This window comes from Heterocephalus glaber, unplaced genomic scaffold (assembly GCF_053883595.1).
Source record: "Heterocephalus glaber isolate CG9 unplaced genomic scaffold, H.glaber_assembly_v1.0 deba00001442, whole genome shotgun sequence".
NCBI lineage: Eukaryota > Metazoa > Chordata > Mammalia > Rodentia > Bathyergidae > Heterocephalus > Heterocephalus glaber.
In genome coordinates this window covers 28,862,317-28,885,128 of record NW_028258296.1, presented here as the reverse complement: position 1 = coordinate 28,885,128, position 22,812 = coordinate 28,862,317, and the positions used below count along the sequence as shown (strand labels likewise).

Below are 22,812 nucleotides of genomic sequence, written 5' to 3'. Positions count from 1 at the left end.
CTAAATCTTGGAAAGAGCCCAAATACCCATCAACTGGTTACTGGATAAAAAAGATTTTTTAAAAATTTATAAAATGGAGTACTATTCAGTCATAAAGAATGAAACCAGAGACAATTTATAGCTAATTGGATGCACATTGAGAACATACTTTTAAGTGAAATAAATAGGACACACGTGTAAATACTGAATAGTTTCTCTAGTGTGAGAAACTGAAAGTGTAAATGAGCACCAAAATGTATAATAGATAATGTGAAGTAGGAAGAAAAGGTCCAAAGGGAAGGGGAAGTGGAGAGGGAAGTAGGGAAAGAAAAAAATGAGAAAAGAAGGAAAAACATGGACACATAGCTTTTTGTAAATAGGGAGGGGTGGAAGGGTGGAGGAGTTGAGGGAAGGGGAATGGGGAAAAAACAAGAACCAAGATACATCATGTACAGGTCCAAACTCCCAATGATGAATATGATCATAATGTATACCTAAAATGTACCAATAAATTTACGGGAAAAAAAAAGCTAGACTTCTTTATGTCTTGTTTGTTAACCGTGAGAATATTTTACATGAAAATATAGATTAAATTAAATTAAAAATTCTAAAAAGAAACAAATTTCCCTCAAATCAAAAGCAGAATAAAACAAAACAACAATTTTCTGTGTATTGTATTGGTGTTCAACCACACAGAGGGAATTATTTCAAGAAATTTTATAACAATAAGCTGCAGTATATCCACATGGGAGATAGCTTAAAACAGAAAGAACTCTAAAAAGTTCTTAAGCTTTTCAACAATCATATTGTTTGTAATAATATTGGTATGATTCTGAAATACTAACTATATATTGTAGGGTAAACCAAATAAGTAATTATGCTAATGTTGATAGAAATGGATTTCCACTGTAAGAGAAAAGGATACAAATATAAAATTTTCAAATTTAGAAAGATTTCTAAGATCTTAAATTTGTCAGAAAATATTAGTGTATGGACTAACGAGAGTTTATTATTTTAAAAAACTAACTCTATATACTAATAAGTCCTAGAAGAAATGACTGATCAAATACGACATGTGTTTTCAGTACCAGACTAAGTTCCATTTCCCACTAAATGCAATCAGGACTCTGGCAAATGGATGGTGAGGAGCAGGAATGGCACATGATAAGCTGAGTATCACAGTGTACAGGCTAGCAAGGAGAGTATCAGAGATTCCTGAGATTGTGCTAACAAGACTCAGAAGTCAACTTGTCAAAGCTCCCACTAACCACAAATGGGACAGTCTGAACACAAATGAGAATAACTGAAAATGTTTAAGCACATGAATCCTGTTGACAGCTCCCAAGTTTGTAGTGGTACTCCAAAAGAAAAATAAACACCATTGTTCACCTTTGGATGGTACTGGAGAACCAACTAATTTATTCTGAAAACGCAAAAGTAAAGAGAAAGAATCTATTTTTTCATTAAATTAAACTTCAGGATAACCAAATAGTAGAGGAGGGGTTGTTTCTTTTTATAAGGAGTATGCTGGTCAATAATTAAGAAAGAATGTCACTATTTTGCAAACCCTGTTAAAAAATGATCATCCCAGGGCCAGGGATTTAGCTCAGTGGTCTCACCGCCTGCCTCCCAAGCACAAGGTCCCAAGTTGCATCCCTGGTACCAAAAAAAAAAGATCATCCTGGGCAAGGATGATTGTATTTGTTTCCTAGGGTTGCCATAACAATCACAAACTGGGAGGTTAAAACAACAGGAATTTATTGGCTCAGTTCTGGAGGCTAGAAATCCAAAATTAAGTCACTGACAGCGCCATGATCCTCTAAAGCACTGGAGGACTCTTTTCCTCTCCCAGCTTCTGGTATTCCAGCAATCCTTGGCATTCCTTGGCTTGTGACTTAGATGCATCCTTCCAATATCTGCCTTTGTGGTCGCATGATGTCTTCTTTATCTATGTTCAAGTTTCCCTCTTCTTATAAGGACTGCTTTGAGGCCTACCATAATCCTGTATGACCTCACTTAAACCAGACTAATCTGTAAAAAAAAAACCCAAACAAACTATTTCTTAAGAAGGTCACACTCACAGGGTCAGGGTAGGGGAGTTAGAAGATCAATATATCTTTTTTTGAGGAACAAAATTCGAATCATAATAATATCAAAGACAGCTAATAAAGCAAATAGTAAGACACAAGACATTCTCTATTTCCTGACGGAAGTAGAAAGTACCATCTATGAAGTAGTACAGCCAAATAATTAAACCCAAATCAGGCCAAGTCTAGATCTCCCTACCAATTTCCAATAGGAAATAGAGAGGACAAAAGGGCATATTAAAAAAAATACCTCAGGTCAGCTGGGGATGTAGCAAAATGGTAGAGTGGTTGCCTAGCATGCACTAAGGCCAGGGTTCAATCCCCGCCACTAAAAAAACAAATTTTTAAAAATCCACAGATATATAAATCTAGAATATGGGAAATTCACTTGGTTTCTTGAACAAGTAAATTACAAGGAAAAAACAGGGAGAGAAATCTATTTATTAAAGTGGACATAAAAGAGCAACTAAATACAATGCGTAAGGCTGGGGATTTCTCTCATTGGCACCATGCCTGCCTTGCAAACACAAGGTCCTAAGTTCGATCCCTGGTACCGAAAAAAAAATTAAAAATAAATAAATACAATATGTAGATCTTGTTTGGAAATTTAAATACTAGATATTTAAGGATATAATATGGTTATTCACAATTTTAAAAACACACCTTAATGACATTGTCATACTGTTTAAAAAATTAAGAGTCCTTAATTTGCAGGTATAGATATCATCAGATAAAATGGTATAATGTTTGGGAGTGGGAGGAGAGTAGGGAGTGGGTTAGGTATGAAACAGGATTAGCCATGTTAATTAATGAAATTTGATGTTGCATACATGAGGGTTTATTTATACTCTTCTCTGCATGTGCTAAAATTGTCTAACCTATGCAATGTAAAATAATTTAAATGCAGCATGTTAAGTTAGTATTTTTCAATTTAGGGCAGTATAAAATTCTACCCTCTGAAGATGCCTTCTTTCCCGGGTGGAACTGATCTAAATATTTTTCTAGGAAATTGAGTTTCTCTTTTTAAAATCATCTGTGGCAACTTGGTTGCTGATGGAGACCTTTTGTTTGTGGCAGCTTCTGACTAGCCTAAAAGAATATTTCTCATAAGCCAAGGAAGGAATTTTTCCAAGCCCCCTTTCTTATAAAAGTGCTGTGCATATACACAAAATAAAAAAGGAAATGCAGAAAAAATAAAATCACTCCTCCTCAGTTCTACTCCCGAGTCTACCCTGTTCCAAGTTTTTTTGTGAATCGCTTCTACACAGTTTTTTTCTAAGCTTCAACACAAATAAATATGATTTGGACTTTACTGTAAATACTCTTTGGAACTTACTTTTATTATTCCTCACCCAGCAGTATATATCTGAGAGACCTTTTTAATAGCAGACAGATCCTCCTCTTTTGTATTCCACTATATGCAAATACCATAAATTATATAAAAGCATTCCCCAATTGGTAGGCAATTCATTTTCAATTATTACTTCTTAGAGATGATGTTGTAATGCACCGGGAACACACATAGAAAAGTTGTTGTTGCTTTTTAAAATTCTCATCTCCTAAACCCTTTTCTTTTTCCAGCGTGGGACAGACGGTGCCCGCTGGTATGAAGCAATCGAAGGACAAACGCCTTGCACCTAACTGCATTCACCGTGTGAGTCCCTGGCCACCAGGATTGGGCGGGGGTTGTCGGGAGCGCGCGTGGCCCGAGAGGCGGGCGCCCGGGAGGCCCCCTCCCCCGGGGGCGAAAAACAGCTGCCCTGGCTGAGCCGGCTATCGGCGCCCGCAAAGAATCCTCTCGTAATATTCCTTATCCCAGAAGAGCTGAAGCAGCAGAACTGAGAGGTTCACCTACCCACTGTCGTTAGCTAAGTTCTCTGGCTTTGTGAGAATTGTACTGGGCCTGAGGAATGTTAAACTTAGATGGACCTGGGCACAGCGATTGCTGTTTGGTGGAATGGTTAAACTCGGGACACTAAAATGCTAACGTGGACCACTCCTCTGACCACTGCCTCTTCTATAAGCAAGCAGAGTAAGAATACGTTTTAGTTGTTGTTGTTGCTGCTAATGTGGTTTGTGTTTAATCCTCTGAAGTGCTCAGTGTGAGCAAGGCTTTTCTTTACTGCTGGGTGAGACTTTATATGGGGCATCTATCGCCAGATTTTGGAATTTCCTGGCATGGAAGAGCGACAATTTGAGTAGCTGAACAAAGCTTTGACATTTCATTTCAACAAAGCTTTGATGGGTGAGAGAAACCAGATAGAAAGCTATAAGAAATGCTCTAAAAGTATTCCACTCGCTAGGCGTGGTGGTGGAAGCCTGTAATCCCAGCACTCTGAGAGGCTGAGACAGGATAGCCGGTTCAAACCCTGGTATCACCAAGTTGCCCTAGCAACTTAGTGATGTGTCGAGACCATCTCAAAATTAAAAAGGGCTGGAAATGTAGCTTACTGTGTAGATCATGTGTTCAATCACCAGTACCAGAAAAAAAAGGTATTTTATTGATGGCTTTAGTGAAACTCTTGCAGACAGTCTTCTGAACAGAATGACTTCAGGCCACTGCTTTGCAGGAAGAGATCTGTTAGACCACAGGGAGGGCCTGGGACCCAAGCAATGGTCTCAGTCCAGCCTATGTGGGGCTTCCTCTCCAGCTGGGACAGTAAGAATCAAGATTTGCAGCAAAATGCACACTATTTGGTTTGTTCTCCTCTTTCAAAGAATGTTTTTGTGCCTGTTGTGTGAAAAGTAGATAAAGGTTTACATAGTCTCTCCCTGAAGAGTATATTTTGGCATTTCTCCTTACTGCTTTTACTCCCTTTATGGAATTTGGTCAATCAGGAGTTATTAGAAGACAAGCATGTGCTTATTCTGAAGGCACCAATAAAGCTCTTGCTCAGCTGACAACTCTAATGTTTTAATTATGGCATTTGGCTTAAGAATAGCAGCCACTAAGAAAGCACTACCTTAGTGGAACTTGAAGTGGGGATTCAAGTGCAGAATGAGGTGACAGGCTATGGGTAAAGGGAGTTCAACAGAAGAGACCCAAGATGGTTAGGAGTAGAGGACTGTTCTAGGTTGCTGTTGTTTTGAAGGATTAACATCTAAGAAAAGAGGAACTAGCCAGTGGAGGTGTGGCTGCTGGGGTGGGGACTGGGCTGACCCAGGATGTGCTGCTCCAGCCCGGATGGGGCTCTGGACGCAATTCACTGCAGATTCCAAGGACTGTGGGGAAAGCCTATCAGAGACATTCATGAGCAGGGTGAGCTGCCAGGTTTCATGGGGCTATGAAAAGGAATTCTGACTGGAGACCAAACAGATTAGGTCCCAGCAGAGAAGGACCCTGATTCTCTAGGAATTCATCCGGGGGAGCTTTCTGCCGGCCTCTCTCCTCCCCCAATTCATGGATGTCCCAATTCCAATTCCCTGTCTAGTCCTCTGAACTGCTTTTAAGTTCTCAACTAGTTTAATCCATAGAGAAGTTTTTGTTAGGCATTCAGTAGCCTGTACAATTTTTTTTACCTATAAATACTCTCAAATCTTCTCAACATTGTTAATTGTCACAGTGATTGGGTTGGAACACTTGTGATCATCTGCCTGAAGACTTGTAATACCATCCCTCTGGGTTGAAGATTCAAACTCCAGGATCATCTTAGACAACAGACAGGAATACTAGAAAGGGATGTAGGGTCCTTGCTTTTGGGATCTGTAAGCTAAAACCTGTTTTTTTCAACTAACCTGTCAAACTAGTACTCAATCTTCATTTTAGTTCCTCTAAACAGATCAGTTTCTTAAAAGAAGCAGAATACCAGTGGGCCTGGTTTAGGAGTTAGAAAGGCTGAGTTCAGTATTGGTTCTACCACAGATGACTATCCATGTGCCCTTCAGCAAATCTTTAGTATTTCCCCTTAAGAAAAATGAAAGGATCAGATCAAGATTCACGAAGATTCTAGTACTGTATCCTAAAAGGGGACTGAAACTAACAAGATTAAATTTAAAACAGTTGGTCACAAAGGTAGACATTGGGTAAAACTGACACTCTTATTCCTGTGAAAGAGGCCCTGTGCCCCTGAGCGGAATGAGACCCGGGAGTGAGCTGTGAATGCCAGTACAGTCATCATCACAGGCAGCATCGCAGAAGCTCAGCTCCCAGAATAAGGAAAGTGGAGTCCTGCTGTGTTCTGCCCAGGCCTGGCCACATCATCCCCTGCCTCTAGTCCCATGTCGACCCCCAGTCCTCTCTCCAAAGTGCAGTCGGTCACTCTACTAAAATCCAGATTTGATTGTGTCACTCTCTCACTTAAAAGCCCTCCATAGTTCCCCATTGCTCTCAGAACAGAGCCTTGTACCAAGTCCTTTATAATCTGGCCCCTGCTAACCTCTCCAGTCTACCTCTTGTCCTCTGGTGATCTATAACCCGAATCTCACAGTTTCAAATTACTGGCAGTTTCCAGAACTGGTCCTTCTTACTCTCTCCTTTAGATGCAGTCTTCAACATCCCTGGCAACACACACATGTGTGCACGTATATACACACGCCCTACACCTGCCAACTTCTCCATCCTCAGGGCTTTCCGTGTACTTGGTGTCACCCTGTCACAGTACTTCCCACACTTACTGCAACTGCTTGAAAGTGCCACACTCTCACATCCAAGACAGTAAGCTGTCAAGGCAGAGACTGTGGTGTTTTCTGTGCCTCAGCCTGGTAGGCCTTATAGTACCTGCACAATCAGTGGGAGGGCACAACTGATGGTAAGGATGGTGAGAGCTGTGAGAATAAGGTTGCCACAGGTTAGCCTGGGAGAGGGAGTTGTGAGGGGCACAGTATCAAGGGCTGCCAAAAGAAGTGTGATAAGATTTAATCTAGCCTTACCAGAAGAGACCTAGAAGACCAAAAGCAATTTTAGACAACAGAGACATGGCTGGGGGTATCACAGTCCCCAACTTGAAACTATACTACAAAGCTACTGTGATAAAAACAGCATGGTACTGGCAAAAAACAGACCTGAGGATCAGTGGAATAGATTAGAAGATGCAGAAACAACTCCAGACATACTCAGCCACCTCATCTCTGACAAAGGAGCCAACCACCCTCATTGGAGGGAAGATAGCCTATTTAATAAATGGTGTTGGAAAAACTGGATTTCAACCTGCCAAAGATTAAAACTAGACCCATACCTATCACCTTGAACTAAACTAAGATTGAAGTGGATTAAAGATCTAAATATTAAGACAGAAACACTAAACTTGCTGGAAGATAAGTTAGGTAGAACTCTTGAAGACATTGGCATAGGAAAAGACTTTATGAAAAAAACCTCAGTAGCACGGGAACTAGCACAAAGAATCAACAAGTGGGATCTCATCTTATTAAAAAGCTTCTGCACTGCAAGAGAAACCACCAACAGAGCTAAGAGACAACCTACAATCTGGGAAAAAATTTTTAGCAGCTGTACCTCAGACAAAGGTCTACTATCTAGAATATATAAAGAACTGAAAAATATCAGACCCCCCAAATTCAAAGACCCAGTTCAAAAATAGGCATCTGAAATGAACAGACATTTCTCAGACAAAGAAGTAAAAGCAGCAAATAAATGTGTGAAAAAGTGTTCAACATCACTGGTCATTCGAGAGATGCAGATGAAAACAACACTGAGATTCTACCTCACCCCAGAAAGAATGGCTGCTATCAAGAAATCAACCAATAACAAATGCTAGCGGGGGTGTGGGGAGAAAGGCACCCTTCTCCATTGTTGGTGGGAGTACAGACTGGTGCAACCACTGTGGAAGTCAGTATGGAGATACCTCAAAGAACTAGGGCTGGAGGTCCCATTAGACCCAGCTATTCCTCTGCTGGGTTTATCTTCCCAAAAGAATTAAAAGAATCCTACCACAGCGATATATGCACACCCATGTTCATAGAGGGACAGTTTGTAATAGCTAAAGATTGAAAATAGCCCAAGTGCCCATCAACTGGAGACTGGATAAAGATGTAGTTTTTTAAAAAAATAAAATGGAGTACTACTCCGCCATAAAGAAGGAGAAACTAGAGTCATTTATTGCTAAACGGATGGATATTGAGGCCATACTCTTTTTCTTTGGTACCGGGGACTGAACTCAGGTCCTTGCACTTGTGAAGCAGGCAGCAAAACCACTGAGCTAAATCCCTGACCCTTGAGGCCATACTCTTAAGTGAAATAAATAGGACACACATATGTAAATACCGAATAATTTCTCTAGAGAAACTGAAAGTGTAAATAAGGATTAAAATGATTAAAATGAATAATTGGTAATTGGAAATAGGAAAAGGTCCAAAGTGTAGGGGTGGTGGGAGGGGAAGGGGAAAGGAAAGAAGGGGAAGGGGAAAGGAAAGAAGGGAAAGGAAAAATTATGAGAAAAGAAAAAAATGGAAATGAAGTCTATGTAAATAGGGAAGGGTGGAGGGGGTGAAGGGTGCACAGGTAATGGGGAAAAAATAAGAACCAAGATACATCATGTATAGGTACAAGCACCCAATGATAAATGTAAACGTATTGTATACCTAAAATGTACCAGTAAAAGAATTTAAGGAAAAAAAAAAAGATTTAATCTAGCCTTGCCTGAGAGCAGACGTAAATCTCTGGTGAGGGAAGGTAGATGAGAACATGGTTCAAGAACACAGCTATGGCACAGTGGCTATGGGAATGGGCTCTGGAATTTAGATTGCCTGTGTGACCTCAGAAAAAGCCACTTAACTGGATGTGGTGGCATATGTCTGTAATCCCAGCACTTGGGAGGCTGAGGCAGGAGGATCATTGAGTTCCAGGCCAGCCTGGACTACAGAGAAAAAGCCACTTAATCCTTCTCTCTTTCAGCTTTTTAGTTTCTTCATCTTTCAGTTTTCTCCACCAATAAACAGATGAAATAATAGAATTGATTTCATAGGATTATTGGAAAGGTAAAGTGAAACCATAGTACATGGGTATAGTAAGTGATTCGTGAGCATTAGCTGGCATTATTAGTACTGGCTGAGGACCAGACTTGGAAGGAAAGAGAGCTTCTCATTCCAGTGCTAAAGGTAGTGCAGTGGTCTTCAGACTATTTCCTGTACAGCCTTGGAAGTTCCTCATGGCTTCCACTGAAAGCCTGGGCTGGTGTAAAAGATCTTGGCCTAGAATTAATTAGGGTTGTATGCACCCAGACAGTTCTGTCTGTGGTCCTGAAACACAATTTGTCTCTAGAAACTAGACAAATTTCTAATTCCCTAGGAAACTATAGGTCGGGTGAGGGTGTCCTCCCTCCCTCCCATATGACCTCCTGCTTATGGCTATCGCTCTACCAACTGGAATCTGGGTAAAATGTTATAACTTTTTTTTTTTTTTTTTGGTACCGGGGATTGAACTCAGGACCTTGTGCTTATGAGGCACGTGTGGTGCCACTGAGCTAAATCCCCAGCCTATAACATTTTGAATCATTAGTTTCCTTATGTCTGAAGATGGGTAACTCCCATCCCTTTATATGTTCATAAGGAAACTGCCAGGTTAAATTCTATCCTATACACATAATACTTCCCTATCTGATGCCTTTCTAAGGAACACAGAAAGGGACAAGACAATGACAACAAAAATATTTTTTTCCTGCATTCCCTCCCAGTAGAATCACTGGAACCCTAAGACTGCTGAAGGCACAGCTCATCTAACTGACAAAGTCTCAGGATCCTTGCACAGTTTTTGTTGCTGTTATTTGTGTGTGTTTGCAACCATTCATGTTTTCCTGAGGCCAGAGTCAGAGCTACTCTTTACTTTGTCTCCTGGTGGCCTATCTTACCTCTGCCATTGCTAGTGTTCCATTTCCTTTCTGGTAGTTTCCATAGTTGGTACAGGGCAGCCCTATCACCACCACCACCATCAAGGTCATAGCTCTTTTGTTAGATGCCTCCCAGGGTTCTTTTGCTGCTTCAACTTAGAATCCTAATTGGATAGGTTCCCAGTGGAATCTTGGCTAAGGGACAGTTGAGGCACCCTTCCTTCCTCTGGGATCTCATTTCAAAGCCTTTCTCCTAAACCTACACAATGCAACCCATCACTGTCCCGGGAAAACCTAGCTTCCCCTGACTTCCCAAGGGGAAGAGATGAGGGTATGCTGCTTCTGTCCTCTTTTTGGTATTAGAGTTTATCTGACATCCTGCAGCTCTGCTACAGTTCTAATACCATCATCAAATAACTCCTCTGGGGGCCCTCAGAGTGGTCAGAGCTTCCCAGGGCAGCCTATGAGCTGGGCTCCTTCTGCAGCCTCCAATCTGAAATATGAATGTGCATCGGACTTTCTGCAGCAGGGGACAAAGTGTTATTTCAAGGAGAGAATTAAAAGAATTTTCCTTTTTGTAGATTCACAATGCAGAAAAAAACCTGTAGTGTTGATTTGGTCTATTCTTCTGCTTCTAAGCCAGGTTAAACTCAAACAATAATAGTTAAACTTAGAAAGAGAGGAAAACACCTCCCAGAGATTGAAAAGCTATAACACCCGCTTTGGTTGGAGCATATTTTTTTCCCCAATGGCCACACTAATTCTCTTGGGGTATAATTTGAGCCCTCTGCTCGTTGTTCCTGCTTTGGCCATTTCTGTCATAGGTCAGTTCTCTCTGCCTGAGTTCTTATCCATCCCTATTGCACATTCACACACATACATGTGCACGTGTGCGTGTGCACACACACACACACACACAGACACACACAGAGTCCTACTCTGAAATCACCTATGTCTGACTCTGCCCTGGGAAGTGTTAGAGGGAGCCCAGGTCTTGCAAAAACCATAAACATGTTTTCGCCAGGAGATGCTTATGCAGCAATCCGGACATTCTCCTTGCTCTGCCTTTTAATTAGTCCAGGGAGTTGCAGCCTAACGGTGTGGGTGTGCTTACCAGCTGTGCTTTTCAGGAAGTTATATGGTTGGCAGTCATTCTGTCTCCTCCCCTGGGGTTAGGAAATTATAGAGCTCTCGCCTGTCCTGGAAATGTGACCACTGACCTTACCCTGCAGAGTACTGGATATTCCAGGGCCTATTCCAGCCAGGACTCAAAGGCCCTGAGGGACCAGTGTGGTTAACACTCAGATCTCAGGTTTTGCAGCCTGCTTGCTGTCCTTGAGCAGAGTTGGGGAGATGGCCTTTGAATGAAAGAGATTGCTTTCATTAGAAACTGTTTAATCCCCTTGAGTGACCTGTTGTAGAATCTGCCTGCTAGTGACCAGAGTAGGGATTTTATGGCTTGAGGGGTACCTGTGTCTTTTTCATGCAAGGCTGCATTAGTCCTGGAGGCTTCTAGACATTTTATCCCAATGAAAATGAGAGGTCCCAATCCCTTCCAGCCAGCCTTCCTTCCTGGAGGCCACCCTATCTCCACTTCCCCACAGGGGCTCTGTGTCTGCATGGCTGAAATAAAATCTCTCATCGCTGTTGTCTCTTTAATTAAACTTTTCTCCTCTACACAGTCCCCTCTTATTTGACATTCTCCGTCACTCTTTCAGGTCTGGTTTTAAGTTCCTCACTTTACTATGATTCAGCCCATCCCTCTCTTAAAAATGTAGGCAGAAAAGAAAAGAAGAGAAAGGAATAAATAAGAGAAAAGGAAAAAAGTATAAGTAGAAGTGTTTTTCCTGGCCTTCTCCCATAAACAGTTTTTTAGCTCAGCTTGGAATGGTCAAGGCCTCTCCGATTTGCCCCACAAGGGTTGTATAGGTTTCCACCAGACACTCTTGGTTCATTAGGGCATAATTTTCTCTCTTCAATTATCTCACCCTTTGACATAGGTTCCATTATTTGTTTCCTCCTATCTTGACCTTTGGGACAGGGATTGACCGACCTCCTTTCTTGGTCCTTGGCTTTTCCAGCAGAGCTCCTCTTGGCAGACTGGGTCGCCAGTTGCTGCCCTGGCCATTGACTTTAGTTCTACACCTTGTGAGTAGTCACATGTTCAGCACCTAGTCCCAGCAAGTCATGCTCACTTTCATGGAGTGTATCAGCCAAGCTGAAGTGCCTCAACCCCACAATGTCTCTGTTCCTCTCAAGGCCTGTACTAAAGCAGAGCACAAGCCAAAGGCTTAGAGTTCCTTGAGGAAAGATATTTCCCATACCTACGAAGATATGCTTTCATAACTTCTGTCTAATTTCAATAAGATCTGTCTATATAAAATGTTGTGGATATTATGTTCATTTTTCAAAATAGAGTAAGGATAACTTTATATGGATTTTTTGTAGGTTCAATATCCAAACAGCACAAATTTGTACAAAGAGAAATCTCTTTCTCCCCACCTTGTCCCCTTTTAGCCCAGGTCCTATCCTGCCTGGATTGATACTGTTCTTAGTTTCTTGTGCTTACAGTGCTTTTGGGGCTTCTGTACACACACACACATGCACACACGCATGCACGCATGCATGCATGCATTACACACCATCCAAATGGTTAGTCTTATATCAGATTCAAAATCAGTGACTGCTTCAAAAACAGTGACATGATAGTTAAATAGAAAAAGGAGACTTCTTTCATTCTATCACAGATTTGCCATTTAGGATTGAGAAACCTGCCCTACCCCACCCTCCTGGCTATATAAATTCTGTTTTAAACTATTTTTTTTCTCATAGTCTGTAACATAGCCTTTGTTGTAGTATGAATTTGTATCTCAGCCCTCTTTGTTTAAATGTCTTTGTTTCAATGTCTTGAAGCTTAAAGCAGATCCCATTACTTTGGTAGCTTAGAGAATTGGTTCCAGTTAAGCAGATGAACACTAGATGAATTCCCTGGAAATTCTAACAGACTTAAAAAGATGCAGCACAACTGGTTTATCGTGACAGGATTAGCGCTGGTACTCTCAGAATGGAGGAGACAGTGTAGTTATCTGAGTGACTTGAGGAATCCAAGAAAGAGACGTGAGGAGTTGAGTGTGGGCAGGCAGACAGGCTCAGCCTTGAGCAGGCTGCAGCCTGCAGTCAGCCCTGGTCTGAGCAGAGGTCAGTAGGCCAGGCAGCTGGAGCAAGAGCCCTGCATTCCTGTGGTCAGAGGAAAATGCATCTAGACAGATGAGACTTCCTGAGCATGCTCATTTCTCAGTCTGAGAGAGGGCATAGTGGCCTGGAAGCTAATCAGAACCACTTCTGAGGCTGCCTGGGGTAGTCCCCCTCATCCCCACCCTGTCACACACACACACACACACACACACACACACACTCACACTCTTGACGTACTTAATACATTTGTCCCAAATCTTCACTTTCCTAAAGTGCTTAGAATTCAGTGGCTCACATGCATTTAAAGATGCCAAATAGCCATACTCATGGAAGTGAGCAGAATGATGATTGCCAGACAATCATTGTCTGGGGGGAGAGGAAATGGTGAGGTGGTGGTCAAAGAGTACAAGTTTTGGTTATACAAGATGAGGGCTGGGGATTTAGCTCAGCAGCACCACGCCTGCCTGACAAGCGCAAAGTCCTGAGTTTGATTTCTGTACTGAAAACAACAGCAACAACAAAACAAGATGAATAAGATCTGGAAACCACTTACAGCATAGTGCCTTTAGTTAAAAATACTGAATTGCATACTTCAAATCTTCTAAGAAAGTAGATCTTATGTTGAGTGTTCTTACTTCACTTACACACAAAATTATAATAAAGAAGGTAGGAAAAATCTTGGGAGGTTTATGGCTTTGGTGGTTGGTAGTGATGGCTCTATGGGTGATATCTCCAAATTCGTTCAATTGAATACATTAAATGTGTGCAGCTTTCCACCATCACTCATACCCCAATAGAATGGTTTAAAAAAAGAGCTGCTGACTGGTGATGATGGAGATGGCTCCCAGGTACCATGGATTCAGAATGACCAAGACCAGGGAAATTTGTGTGGTCTCAATAGGAAATGGTAATTAGTTAAAACTGACCATTCTAATTTGGTGTATATGGTTTCTGTGACAATAATATAGGAAATACTTAATGAGAAGATGTCACTTGAAGGCCATACCCATTGGTCATGGTTATTGCACAGCACACCAGAGATTTCAAGGGAAAGCAAATACTTGCCTTGAGTAAACCATCTGGTCTTTGATTAGGAGTTGGGAGGAAGAGCCAACATTCTGGCTATTGATCTGTGCCTTCTCCCCCTTCTCCCCACCATTGTTTCCCCTAGGAATAACCCCGGATGTCCCTTCCAGCTCATGACAAAGCAGTGAGACTCTCCAGCCTCTGATCAGGACCAAAGCCTGGCTTTTATGTGAGTGTCTGCTTGGCCATGAGATGCAAACACACAGGTGTTCTATAGGTAGGCAGACACTCTCCTGAGGACAAGGTTCGAAGCCTGGGGTTCATCTGGGCTGGAGGGCACCTCTGGACCCAAACTGTAGGGACATCTCTCACTTAGGCTGCAGAGACATTGAATCAGGGTGTGCTCAGAGCCTATAGGAGAGTTGGAAACCAAAGTTGAAGAAAGGAAGGACTCTGGCTGGTTCCTCAAACTGCAGGCGTCTGAACAGGTGTGAAAGCCAGGGTGAGAGGCAAGAACTGTACGTGGCCCAAGTGCTGAGGAGAGAGGAGCTCAATGGCGGGGTCAGTTTTGCAGGAATTCCTGTCTCCTGCCAGTGAGGCAAGCAGGGGCTGGGGTAGAGTGATCCAGACAGAAGGCTATGGCAGTAATTGTATTAAAAAGTGATGACAGCCCTGATAGAGATAGGGCCGTGGGAATGCCACAGACATCACAAGATGTGCTCCATCAGGGCTGGTGCCTGAGCTGGGGCAGGGGAGAAAAGAGGAGCTTAGATCATGCCCATGTCTCTGGCTTGGCTGGCTGGGCGAATGCAGTGTCGGTCATAGAGCCCGGTTCACAGAGAAAGGACCAGCTCTGTGGATAACAAGGATCAGTGAGACTGAGAGGTGTTGAGTAGAGGTACCTGTGGGCGTTTGAATAGAGGGTCAGTGATGTCCATATTTGGGGATCATCGTCACAGGAAGTCATAAGAAGAGATGCCCCTGGAAGGGTGTGTGGATTGAGAAGGGGAGAAGCTGAGGCTGGAACCCCAGGGAAACATCCATAGGTAAGAGGCCAGTGTTCTGCTAGGCAGGGCACAGTGGGACAACAGTGGTACTTGGGCTTGGGCATTGCTAGAATGAAGACTTAACTGCTGTGGAGTGGACTGTTCTAGATGGAGGAGGGCTGTGGGAAGTAAATTCTTCGGTACCAAGCAGGGGACAGGGGCCTATCTGGAAACGGACAGCAGTCTTCAAGGACTGGTTGTTGTTCTCAGCCATCAGACCTTGCCTCAGCCTGCTAGTGGTGGATGTTGGTTTGTCCTGACAATGATGACGTACAGGGACAAAGTGTGTCTTTTTTTTCTTGGTACCGGGGATCGAATCCTTCTGCTTGCAAGGCAGGCAGCGGAACCAGTAAGCTAAATCCCCGGCCCCAAGAGTGTCATTTTAATGGAGGAGTACAGTCCATCATACAGCAAGGCCTTTCTGTGAACCTGACTGCCTTTGCCTGGCTCTGGGTCTCAGCAGGGTGCTACCATTTGTGTCTTTCTGCTGCCCATGCTGACTTGTCTGTGTCCCCTACTGCTACCACTGACCACATGCAGGCTTTCAGCAGGATGGATCAGAGTTGTTAGGCCCAGTTGTGTGGTAGGCAGGTGGATAATTGCTGGGCAGTTTTGTCTGCCACACATGTGGACAATGTTGCCTGGAGCAGAGCTGAGGCCAGTGACCCTCCTAGGAGATTGTTAGCAAGAACTGATGTGCATGGCTTTTGCTATTTGGCAAAGGAAGTGGAAAGATCTCTTGTTTGTTAACTTGTCCATCAGAGGAGTGAGAGGACAATTGAAGGGATGAAATGTATCTGTCTTCAATCTGGCCCTCAGTCCTGTTTCCCCCGCTGTGGGAAAATAGTTTGGAGGAAGCAGAGCTGTTTTCATGAGGGCACTGGGAGACTGAGAGCACAGATCCTGCTGTTGTGTGGCACAAAGCTGGGGCAGAGACCATGCTTCCAACTCTTGCATGAAGTCAGTGCCCAGGACCTGGATGCGGGTGTTCTTATGGTGAACCTGATGTCCAAACAGCAGTATACCTTCAAGTGGCTTCTTAGCTGTACCAGTAAGAGGAAACCAGAGGAGTAATGAATAGCATAGAGATTGCTTTTATTGTCAACCATGAACTGGATAATCGGCATATAGCAAAGACAGCAAGAACATGAACTCTGTTATTAAAGTTCTTTTGCATTCAGTTGAATCCGTAAGAAGGTAGCCTGGGGGATGTTAGGGTTACCTATAAACGTGAAACAAGAGAAAACCATATTCATATTTGCCTGGCTGGCCTGAGCTTGGCGATTTGCTGTGGCTGGAGTGGCTGGGGTAGCTGAGGGTGCACACTGATTGCAGGTCTGGGTCTCCTCAAGCTAGTGCCTCCGTCTCCAAGGTAGTCTGAATTGCCACCTGGTTCTGCTCTCATAGGAGGTCAGAGAACAGATCTCAGCCAGGGTTTTAGCAGGCCCATTTTGACCTGGCCTAAGATAAGGTCCTTTGGTGATAAGGTGGCACCCACTGGGAGTTAGGTATTCATCTTAGCACAAAGGGCTGGGCCCATTGGGACTCCAGGGCTGGCACTTCAGCACTCAGGAGCCCGAGCTGTGGTAGCTTCCTTGCTGAGCAGGCCTTGGCTGGTTGTATTCTCTGGGCCCAGGTCTGTAAGAGCCTGAATTAGTTCAGGACTTTGGGTCAGCAGAAATATGTGAAATTCCTGTGGTGATTGACTGTTGTGGTGTTGACTTTCTCACTGAGGTCTTGTGTCTCCACATGGGGCAAATGACTTCCTCCCCATTTGTCTACTGCCCCCCCCTTCAACAATTTTGCTCACTGCCCCTCCTCACCCTTCTTCCTCCCTGTCAACATTAATATTCTAATACAGCTCAAGGTAGGGCCAGCCTGATCAAGAATGATAAAAGATCAAAGTCAAATACCTTAATTCCTAATTCAAGTCTGTCTCCAGTTCTAATTTTCCTACTCAATCTCACCCCTCCATACTACTTCTTCCTGGCTGACATCTCTGTTTGGCCAGTCTGGAAACTCTAAAAATGCCTGTTTTTGTTATGATCCACCTTCATTCAGCATACCTTTACTGATGGCCTACTGGATGCCAGGCACTGTGGCAGGTCGTCTACTTGGAATAGCCTTTTCCTTTTTACTGAATCCCATTCTTGCTTCCATACCTACCTTGCATTCTCCTTCCACCAAGAGACTTCCCTGACCTGCTGATCCACCCACTGGTCTATCTCAGCCCTGCAGCTCACCAGTACCTACTGTGTGCAGTTTTCTGGCATATTCCTAATGGACTACTTCGTGTTATCTTTTTATCTTTCTTATGTGTATGTCTTCTCTCTCCAAGTAATTTGAGTGCAGATACTATATTTTCCTCATCTCATCATTTAGTGTGGTGCTTGATATCCAGCCAGTTTTCAATAAATACTTGTCATTTGATTAACCATTTACCAGTCCAATTATTTAAATACAGGATGACCAAAAATTATTGGAGGACAATAAGACCTCTGAGTTCCTAGAAGGAGGGACAGCGAGGCCAAAAGAAAAAAGACAATAGAGACTCTCATAACTTCTAAGTATACAGGGGGCTGGGAAATCAGTGCCTCAGAGCGGGCCAAAGACCAAGACACTCCAAGCTTTTATTAAAGACACTCAACTATTTATTGGGTTGGTTCATAGGGAGTATCAGATGACTCACAGGGTGTCGATAACACTATATGCAGGACGGTTTTATAATCCGAGGGAGTATCAGATGTCTCAGAGGACAGCAATAATCCTAAATTCACAAGGATTTTATAATCTGAAGGAGTATCAGATGTCTCAAATGGCAGTAATCCTATGGAGATGGGATCTTATGCTGATAAGGATCTTAGGTAGATGAGAAGTTTAAACTGATTAGGAGAATGAGATGAACAAAACATTCTTACAACAGTAGGTGGGAGGAGTTAAGCTGATAAGGAATTTGTCCTTCCTCAGGTGAAGTGATTTTTTTCCCAAAATTATGTAGAATGGCTCCCAACAAAAAACTGCCAATTTTTCATTAATTTTTTATAAGATAATACAACAGGAAATATAAAAATGAGAATTGTATCAAATTTATTCAGTAATTTTTCTGTGTATGGCATATCTTAAAATGTCCAACACACAATGCAGTGTTACAATCTGGACAGTAGTAGCTAGTCTCCGGATTCTTTTTGTATTATTGTCTTTCTTTGAACAACACACTGTTGTGTTGGCCTTTCCTTTTTTCCTGTGTGTGGTATAATCTCAGTAAAATGTTTACCCACTAAATGTAATGATGAAGACATTGATGATGGATGCCCTGGTTGGTATTTTGCTGTTCCATATTTTTCAATTCTTTGGGCTATTAGACCTAAGCTAAATTGTAAATGACTTTTTGAACCCCCTTGTTTTGAATAAATAACAAATGAGTTCCATATTGTTTGGTCCAGAAGAGGCATGAATATTTCATATTTTTTCCACACTTTTTGATGACAGGATAGCTTGTTAGATGGAGGTCAATTTTGTCAACACCTCCCATAGAATTATTATAAACATTGACTGTTATTGGAGTTTTTTTAGTTTCATTTCTTCTTTCAGGTTTTATCATTTCTATATCATGAATAGTTGAGAATATGGAGGCGTCTTTTTTGTCTTTCTGTTTCATAACACAGACTTTTTCTCTCTGATATGTTAACATTTCTCCTCTTTTCAGTTTTTTCTTTTGCAGTTCCCTTGACACTTCCTTCCCAATCAGTCTCAGTGTCCCAGATGTGTCCATTTTGTATTGTAAAAGAGTATTACTTGAGTTCTGGAGAAATATAAAAATTATATCTAATGTACTTACAATAAGTTTTTATAGATTTTAGCACAAAATTATAGATTATTTTTCCCAAATAAAATAAACACAAATTAGTAAAAGAAAATAACCAAGTCGCACGGAACACGCCGAACCAGCCCACGCCCTGGCAACAATCCACTGGACACATACACACACACACACACACACACCCCGCTCCTCTGTACAGCCACCTGGCTCCACACTACAAAGACGCAGAGGACAGTGGACCACCAGACCATGGTACTGAGTCCCGCTGCTCCCGGCCCAGAGGTAGGGGCTTCCCGGCCACCATCCCTCCCGCTGCTCCCAGCCCACAGGAAAGGGCTTTTGGGCCACCAACCCTACCACTACTCCCAGCCCCGTCCCACCTCTTCCAGCTCAGAGGAGGTGATCCACAGGGGTGCCAAGAGCACCCCGCCACGCCCCACCCCAGTCGAAATGAGAAAACACGTAAATAAGTCTCAAAATCAGACTTCCGGATCACCTACAGCAACCCCAAAGGGAAATGAGATGGAACACTCTGATACTCAACCACCTGGACCTGGCAACAAAAGGGGATCTGGAAAAAAATGAAATCAGAAATAATTTCTCAGATAACAGGAGAAATTGTGCTCCTAGTGCAAGACATGATTAATAAATCTAGAGAGGAGCTGAGGAACATGATGGAATCCCAACATAGGAAACAAATGGAATCCATAAAACAGATGCAAAGAGATTTCCAGGAGATGAAAAACTCCATTGAAAGTCTACACAGCAGAATGAGCCAATGTGAGGACAGAATTTCAGATATAGAAGATAAGATTGCAAGTAATGACCAGGAAAAGAAAAATTGCTTCAAAATTATAAGCTAACATGAGAAATCAATCCAGCAGCTGCTAGATGATGCAAAGAAGAATAACATAAGACTGATTGGAGTCAATGAAGAAAGAGGAGAGAGTGCAAATGATATAAAAAAAAACTCTTCACAGAAATAATGACAGAAAACTTCCCAAGCAGGGGGAAAGAGCTTGACACACAGATAAGTGAGGCATATAGGACTCCAGCTAGCCTTGATCAAAACAAATCTACACATAGGCATATAATTGTTAAGATTCCAGAAACACAGCAGAAGAACAAAGTTCTACAAGCAGTTGGAGAAAAGAAACAAATCGCATACAAAGGAAAGCCCATCAGACTCACAGCAGACTTCTCAACACAAACCATCAAGGCAAGAAGAGCTTGGAGTGACATATTCCAAGCCCTAAAAGAAAACAGCTTCCAACCCACATTGATGTACCCTGCAAAACTACCTTTCAAAATGGATGGAGAAATAAGATACTTTCATGACAAAGAGCACCTTAGGAACTTCATGAATATCAAACCAGTACTCCGAAGAATTTTACACAATATCCTAGGAACAGATATTGAAGATCACAGTCCCAGAAAGCAAAGCAGAATGAACCCATCTGGCATGACAAGAAATTAAATGTAAAGGGGGAGAACCCAACAAAAAGAACAAGTCATGGCAATGATAAGTCAATATGTTTCAGTTATAACCATCAATCTTAATGGTCTCAATTCACCAATCAAAAGAAATAGATTGGCAAAATGGGTCAAGAAGCAAAATCCAACAATATGCTGCATACAAGAAACACACTTAATTCAAAAGGAAACTCATAGACTGAAAGTTAAAGGGTGGAAAACAATACTCCATGCGACGGGAACCTGAAAAAAAGCAGGAGGAGCTATCCTCTTTGCAGATCAAGTAGATTTCAAACCAACACTGATTAAGAGAGACAAAGAAGGACACTACATCCTTGTAAAGGGAAAATCCAAGAGAAAGAGATGACAATCATAAATATCTATGCACCAAACACTAGTGCACCCAACTATATAAAACAAATACTAACAGACATGAAAAGTCATATATGCACTAATACAATTGTAGTGGGGGACCTCAACACCCCACTGTCACAAATAGATAGATCAACTAGACTAAAAATAAGTAATGAAATACTAGAACTCAATTGAACTCTTGAACAAATGAACTTAACAGATGTTTACCGAGTCTTCCACCCCACAAAATCAGAATACACATTCTTCTCAACTGCATATGGGTCATTTTCCAAAATAGACCACATACTCACACATAGAACATGTTTAAGTAAGTGCAAAGGAATTGAAGTGGAGATCCATAGCAAAAGAAACTGGAAAAATTTCATAAACACGTGGAAATTGAACAACACACTTCTGAATAACCAATGGGTCACAGAGGAAATTAAAGAAGAAATCAGACAGTTCCTTCAATTAAATGACAATGACAATACAACATATTGGGATCTATGGGACACAATGAAAGCAGTCTTATGAGGCAAATTCATAGCAGTGAATACACATATTAGGAAAACAGAGTGAGCCCAATTAAACAACCTGATGCTGCACCTCAACCTTCTAGAAAAAAGAAGAGCAGGACAACCCCAGAGCTCATACAAGGGAGGAAATTTTAAAGATCAGAGGAGAAATCAATGCAATGGAGACTAAGAGAATGATACAAAAAAATCAATGAAGCCAAGAGTTGGTTCTTTGAAAGAATCAACAAAATTGACAAACCCTTAGCCAACCTTATCAGAAAAAGGAAAGAAAAGGCCCAAATCCATGCAATTAGGAATGAAAAGGCTGAAATTACAACAGACCCAGCAGAAATCCAGAGGATCATCAATACCTACTTCCAGAACCTATACGCCAATAAGATGGAAAACACAGAAGAAATGGACAGATTCCTAGATACATATGAATTACCAAAGTTGAACGAAGAAGACCTAAAAATTCTGAACAACCCAATATCAACCAATGAAATTGAAAATGTAATTAAAAACTTATCAACTAAGAAAAGCCCGGGCTCTGATGGCTTCACTGCTGAATTCTACAAGACATTTAGAGAGGAACTACTGCCACTACTGTTTAAACTCTTCAATGAAATTGAAAGGGAAGCAATACTCCCAAATTCATTCCTGGAAGCAAGCATCACCTTGATCCCCAAAGCAGAGAAAGACCCAACCAAAAAGGAGAACTATAGGCCAATCTCACTAATGAACATAGATGCAAAAATCCTTAATAAGATAATGGCAAACAGAATGCAGAAGATCATCAGGAAGATCACACACCCTGATCAAGTGGGATTCATCCCAGGGATGCAGGGATGGTTCAATATATGCAAATCAATCAATGTAATATACTATATCAATAGAGCCAAGGACATAAACCATATGATTATCTCCATAGACTCAGAAAAAGCATTTGAGAAAATCCAACATGCATTTATGATAAAAACCCTACAAAAAATTGGAAGAGATGGTCGCTACCTCAGACTGATAAAAGCCATCTATGAAAAACCAACAGCCAATATCATACTAAATGGTCAAAAACTGAAATCCTTCACACTAAAATCAGGGACAAGACAAGGATGTCCACTATCACCACTCTTGTTCAATATAGTTCTGGAAACATTAGCCACAGCAATTAAACAAGAGAAAGAAATAAAAGGAATAAAGATAGGAAATGAAGAAGTCAACTTGTCATTATTTGCAGATGACATGATACTCTATATAGAAGACCCCAAGAACTCCACCAAAAGTCTTCTAGACTTAATAACCAAATTCAGTCAAGTAGCTGGTTACAAGGTCAACACACAAAAATCAATAGCTTTCCTCTACACAAATGACAGACTCACTGAGAGAGAAATAGGGCAAATAATTCCTTTCACAATAGCATCCAAAAAACTGAAATACCTAGGAATCAACCTAATGAAAGAAATTAAAGACCTCTTCTCTGAAAATTATGGCACTCTGAAAAGAGAGACTGAAGATGATATCAGAAAATGGACAGACATC

General features: G+C 41.8%; 1 long non-coding RNA gene across 2 annotated transcripts in view; it reads left to right on the top strand.

The window, feature by feature from the left end:
• The window catches only part of LOC147827671 (uncharacterized), a 109,640-nt gene that overhangs the window by 53,480 nt on the left and 33,348 nt on the right, over positions 1–22,812 (top strand). For both annotated transcript variants that reach the window (XR_015451991.1, XR_015451992.1), the window contains exons 3-4: positions 3,648–3,720; positions 14,211–14,294. This is a non-coding gene — a long non-coding RNA (uncharacterized LOC147827671). The remainder of the gene's footprint in view (positions 1–3,647; positions 3,721–14,210; positions 14,295–22,812) is intronic.